Genomic DNA, 6,000 nt, shown 5'->3' with positions numbered 1-6,000 from the left:
CCTCAGCCTCCCCAGTAGCTAGGCTACAGGCACACACCACCACACCTGGCTAATTGGTTAATTTTTTCTTTCTTTTCTCGAGATGAAATCTTGCTCTGTCTCCTAGGCTGGAGTGCAGTGGCCCAATCTCTGTTCACTGCAACCTCTGCCTCCCAGGTTAAAGCAATTCTCTCACCTCAGCCTCTCGAGTAGCTGGGATTACAGGCATGTGCCACCACACCCAGCTAATTTTTTTTTTTTTTTAGATGGAGTCTCACTGTTGTCACCCAGGCTGGAGTGCAATGGCACGATCTCAGCTCACTGCAACCTCGGCTTCCCGGATTCCAGCAATTCTCCTGCCTCAGCCTCCCGAGTAGCTGAGATAACAGGCATCAAGTTTTTGTATTTTTAGTAGAGATGGGGTTTCACCATGTTCACCAGGCTGGTCTTGAATGCCTGACCTCAAGTGATGCACCCACATTGGCATCCCAAAGTGCTGGGATTACAGGCATGTACCACAGTGCCTAGTGCCCAGTGCCCGGCCTGGCCGCTCTTGTCTGTATTATTTCATTCCTTCAGGTGTAATTCTTAGACTTTCCTAAATTGGAAATTCAGATAATTGATTTAAGACATTTCTTTTCTCATGTAAGCATTTTAATGCCATCAGTTTTCTTCTGATCACTACTCTAGCTGTATCCCATAAATTTGGATTTGTTGTATTTTCATTTTTATTCAATTCATAATAGTTCTTTAATTTCCCTTGTGATTTCCTCTTTGGCTCATGGGCTATGTAAAAGTGTTTTGTGGCTGGGCATGGTGGCTCACGTCTGTAATAGTAGCACTTTGGGAGGCCGAGGCGGGTAGATCACCTGAGGTTAAGAGTTTTAGACCAGCCTGGCCAACATGGTGAAACCTCATCTCTACTAAAAGTACAAAAAGTAGCCGGGCGTGGTGGTGGGTGCCTGTAATCCCAGCTACTAGGGAGTCTGAGGCAGGAGAATTGCTTGAACCCAGGAGGAGGAGGTTTCGGTTGCAGTGAACCGAGATCATGCCACTGCACTCCAGCCTAGGCAACAGAGCAAAAACTCCATCTCAAAAAAAGAAAAAAAAAATGTTTTGTTTAATTTACAAGCATTTTAGGATTTTCCAGATATATTTCTGTTATTGATTTCTAGTTTAATTCCATTATGGTAAGACAATATATTTTCTGTGATTTCTGAGCTGTTTGGTTGTAAGATTTTAGAACACTTTTCAGGTCTAGTTCTCAGGTTATGAGGTCATTCTTTGAGCATTTTTTCCCACTTGCTTTGCCTCCATTAACAGCATGTCCTTTAGGTGGTCTCTCCAGGCAGTACAGGTGTGTCACCTTCATTTTGTTTGTGTCCAGGCCTCTGAATTGTTTTGTGGTCTATGATGAGTTATGTGGTCTCATGGCAGGCACGGTGGCTCATGCCTGTAATCCCAGCACTTTGGAAGACCAAGGCCAGTGGATCGCTTAAACCTAGGATTCGAGACCAGCCTGGGCAACATGGTGAAATCCTGTCTCTAGAAAAAATTACAAAACTTAGGCGTAGTAGCCTGCTCCAGTCGTCCCAGCTACTGGGGAGGCTGAGGTGGGAGGATTGCTTGAGCTGGGGAGGTGGAGGTTGCAGTGAGCTGAGATCATGCCACTGCACCCCAGCCTGGGTTACAGAGTGAGACCCTGCAAAAATTGTATGTGATCTCTGTCCAGATTCGAATCTATATCCCAAGTGGTGAGGTCTCTGAGCTGTTTTGGAGTCTGTGTCCAGGGTGTGAGGTATGTGAGCTGTTTGGGATTTGTTTTCCTAGTGTACAATGTCCTTGAGGTGTTTCGGCCTTTGTGTCCCAGGGTATGAAGTCTCTGAAATGTTTGCAGGATTTTGTGATGAGGTTGAGATCTATGAAATGACTGGGAATCTATTAAAATATGTTCCATTATTGAGTTCTCTAATTTTGTTTTGTGGTCTGTGTTCAGTGTGAATTCCCTGAACTGTTTCGGACTCTGTTTCCCATGGTGTGAGGTCTCTGAGCTCTGTTGTGCTCTGTGTGCAATGATGTAAAGTCCCTGAGCTAGCTGGGTATTTCCAGTGATGAGATCTGATTCTGTTTCACAGCCAACTGGTACTCCATGGAATAATCGCCTTTATGCATTTGCCCGTAGTTGTTTGCTCCTCCCATTCTTGTGCACACAGGACTGTGCACATATGTGTGATTATTTCCTTAAAACACATACTTAAAAGTGAAACTGCCAGGCCAAATGAGTCATTTATTCAACAAATTCCCCTTTGAGCACCTACTGTGTGCAGGGCAGTTTCAGGTGGAGACACCCGGGGTCTAGAAATACACATATGCCCCCCTACCCTTGGGTTGCTGACATTCCAGTAAGGAGGGGTGTCTGCTTTTTATTTTGATAAATGCACACAAAGGCACACTTCCATCAGTGGCCTCAGGGGAATGAATGAATACCCATTAATGGGCAATGGCTTTGCAGCAAGGGTTTGGACGCCTGGGCCTTGGCTCTAAACCGGATCATCAGGGTATGGGGCAGGGACGGTTCTCTGGGTTACGTGGGTGGGGGGAGACAGGACTGGAACGTGGGCAGGAGAAAGGCATGAAAGAGAGAGTCCATTTAGTTGTGTTGTTGTGAACCGAAAATTGATTCACTAGACACTGACATGTAAGAGTCCTTGTCACACACACAAGGAGAACGTGAGCGGTGGGAATAAAGGGTTAACGACTAGACTGTTTAGCTCCAGGACCATACCACTACGGTGATGGGAGGTACCACAGGGGAGGGGTCGTGTATTTCGGAAGGCACCATTGTACTAGTGAAGACAAGAAAGGTCTCCTCATTCCGCGAGTGGATCGGCCTCCACCCTAGACCGAGGAGAGAATGACTCTGCCTTGACCGACCCCAGCGCCGGGCGGACCCGATCTTCGGCCTAAAGAGTCCACCCGTCTGGAAGCCGCCACCACCAAGCTTTTATTAATATATCGGTTCCCACCGGGTTGGCTATACAGATGTTAAGCAACTCCGGGGGTGGGGTGAGGAGGAGGCCGCGGAGCGGTGATTGCTTCCTGGATGAGTTGCATAGGGCGGGACAAAATCCTGTCCTGAGCTCTGATTGGTCACCGCGAGACTTCCCGCTTAAGCTCTTCCAGGGTACCAAGGTTTTCCGGAATCACTAAGAGGCTACAAGCCGAGTCCCGGCTCCGCGCTCCCATTGGCTGCTGTTTCGGCGCAGGCGCTGTGGTTCCTGGGTTGGCATTCAGGGTTGCCGAGGTAGGGCTTTGGCTACTGGAGACCGTAGGTTCGAATCCCTCTGGGAACTTCAACTTGTGCACCTGTAAAAGAAGCTGGCATTAATGGCTTGTACTCAAGGGCTGGCACAGAGTGTGTCGGGTAATCTTTTCTATTTTCTTTTACCTATTCTTTCTTTTTTAAAACAATGCTTATTGCATCCCATTATATTGATTTCAGGACCCACTCACCGTTCAAAACAGCACTGAGAAAAACTCTTCTCCAGGGTCCCTGGCATTTGTCTTTCAGGCTGCCTGTAGCTCTGAGTCCAGCAGATAAGATTCAAGGTGATCTCATGATTCTCCTCCAGGCCAGCCCCCATCCCCCAGAAGAGGGTGACTTGGAGGCTTCCTTCTCCCTCTGGACTAGGCTTGACTAGGAGTGTGATGGGGTGGGCCATAAGTGACTAAAGAGGGATGCATGGTTTCATACTCTGGGATCCTGAGAGGCTTGTGGCAACTGCAAGGAGATTTTTGAAGGGGGACAAGACTTAAAAAAGTACACTTTTAAATGATGGGATTTTAAACATGAGACAGGGGAGGTGTTTGGCTGGCTAGGTAGGTAGGTAGTAGGAAGAAAGTGGTTCTAAAGTCAAGTCAGCTCATCATAAGGTAGTTATTACACTCTGCAGTTCGGAGGACTGTGTGCAGGATGTGAAGTCTGATTTGTTTTGGAATCTCAGTTCGGAGTATGACTTACAAAAAGACTGTGAAGTCTCTGCTGTTTGAAAATCTATATCTGAGAGGTTTAGGTGTTTGAGATGTTTGTGGGTCTCTGTCCCAGAGTGGGTGGGTAGGTTTCTTTTTCTTTCTCTCTCTCTTTCTTTCTTTCTTTCTCTTTCTTTCTTTCCTTCCTCCCTCCCTCCCTCCCTCCCTCCCTCCCTCCTTTCTTTCTTTCTTTCTTTCCTTCTTTCTTTCTTTCTTTCTTTCTTTCTTTCTTTCTTTCTTTCTTTCTTTCTTTCTTTCTTTCTTTCTTCTTTCTTTCTTTCTTTCTTCTTTCTTTCTTTCTTTCTTTCTTTCTTTCTTTCTTTCTTTCTTTCTTTCTTTCTTTCTTTCTTTCTTTTTCTTTCTTTCTTTCTTTCTTCCTTTCTTTCCTCCTTTCTTCCTTTCTTTCCTCTTTCTTCCTTTCTTTCTTTCTTTTCTGTTTTTTTGTTGGTCCAGAGTGTCCCAAGGTTTCTAAGCTGTTTATGGATCTTTGTCCCCAGATGTGCAGGGTTTTTTTCTTCTTTTTTTGTTGTGTCTTTATATTTATTTATTTGACAGGATATTGCTCTGTCGCCCAGGCTGGAGTGCATTGGTGCGGTCTCGGCTCACTGCAGCCTTGACTTGCCAAGCTCAGGTGATTCTCCCACCTCAGCCTCCTGAGTAACTGTGACTGCAGGCACATGCCACCACACCTGGCTAATTTTTTAAAATTTTTTGTGGAGACAGGACTTTCCATGTTGCCAAGGCTTTTTTGTGTGTTTTTAGGGGCAGGGTCTCTCTCTGTTGCCTAGGCTGGAATGCAGTGGTATGATCATGGCTCACTTCAGCCTCGACCTCTGGCCCAAACAATCCTCCCACCTTAGCCTCCTGAGTAGCTGGGACCACAAGCGCACATCATCACACCTGGCTAACTTTTTTTTTTTTTTTTTGGTAGGCCTGGTATGGTGGTTCACACCTGTAATCCCAGGACTTTGGGAGGCTGAAATGGGTGGATCACTTGAGCCCAGGAGTTTGAGACCAGCCTGGCCAACATGGCGAAACCCCATCTCTACAAAACAACACAAAAATTAGCCAGGTATGGTGGCACATGCCTGTAGTCCCAGCTATTCAGGAGTCAATGCTGCAGTGAACTGTGATCGCACCACAGCACTCCAGCCTGGGCAACAAAGCGAGACTCTTGTCAATTTTTTTTTTGTAGAGACAGGGTCTCCCTCTGTTGCCTAAGCTGGGCTCAAATGATTCTCCCGACTTAGCCTCTCAAAGTCTTGGGATTACAGGCATGAGCCACTGCATTCAGCCTTTTTTTTTTTTTTTCTTAAAATCGAATTTCATTTTTCTTTCATTGGCATTTCTGTGACTGCTAGAGGGGCTTAACATTGTTTTCTGTGCTTGTTGGCAAGATGTATCTAAGTTTTGTTTTGAGACAGGGTCTCACTGTGTTGCCCAGGCTGAGTACAGTGGCATGCACATTGCTTACTGCAGCCTCGACCTCCTGAGCTCAAACAGTCCTCCTGCCTCAGCCTCCTGATCCTGAGTAGCTGAGACCACAGGCATGTGCCACCACACTTCACTAATTTTTAAATATTTTTTATAAAGACCACGTCTTGCCATGTTGCCCAGGCTGGTCATGAATTCTTGGGCTCAAGGGATCCTCCTGCCTTAGCCTCCCAAAGTGCTGGGATTACAGGCATGAACCACTGCACCTGGCCTTATTTAAGTTTTCTAAATTCCCTTTTATGTCCTCTGATCATTTTTTTTGGCTACAATTTTAATTTTATTTTTTGGACACAGGGCCTTGTTTTGTCACCCAGGCTGGAGTGCACTGACATGATCATGGCTTACTGCAGCATTAACCTCCTGGGCTCAAGCGATCCTCTCACCTCAGCCTCCCAAGTAGGTGGGAATACAGGTGTGTACCACCACTCTTGGCTAATTTTTGTATTTTTGTAGAGAAGGGGTTTCACCGTATTGCCCAGGCTGGTCTCCAACTTCTGA

General features: G+C 46.2%; 1 long non-coding RNA gene across 1 annotated transcript in view; it reads left to right on the top strand.

The window, feature by feature from the left end:
• Nucleotides 1-2,461: 2,461 nt before the first annotated feature.
• LOC116536774 overlaps nucleotides 2,462-6,000 on the top strand; it is a 44,140-nt gene continuing 40,601 nt past the window's right edge. Inside the window, exon 1 of the long non-coding RNA XR_004262792.1 lies at nucleotides 2,462-3,403. This is a non-coding gene — a long non-coding RNA (uncharacterized LOC116536774). The remainder of the gene's footprint in view (nucleotides 3,404-6,000) is intronic.

This window comes from Sapajus apella, unplaced genomic scaffold (assembly GCF_009761245.1).
Source record: "Sapajus apella isolate SASKATOON/1434 unplaced genomic scaffold, GSC_monkey_1.0 scaffold103, whole genome shotgun sequence".
Lineage (NCBI taxonomy): Eukaryota > Metazoa > Chordata > Mammalia > Primates > Cebidae > Sapajus > Sapajus apella.
The sequence above is the reverse complement of the archived record's forward strand: the minus strand, read 5'-3'. Positions and strand labels throughout refer to the sequence as shown.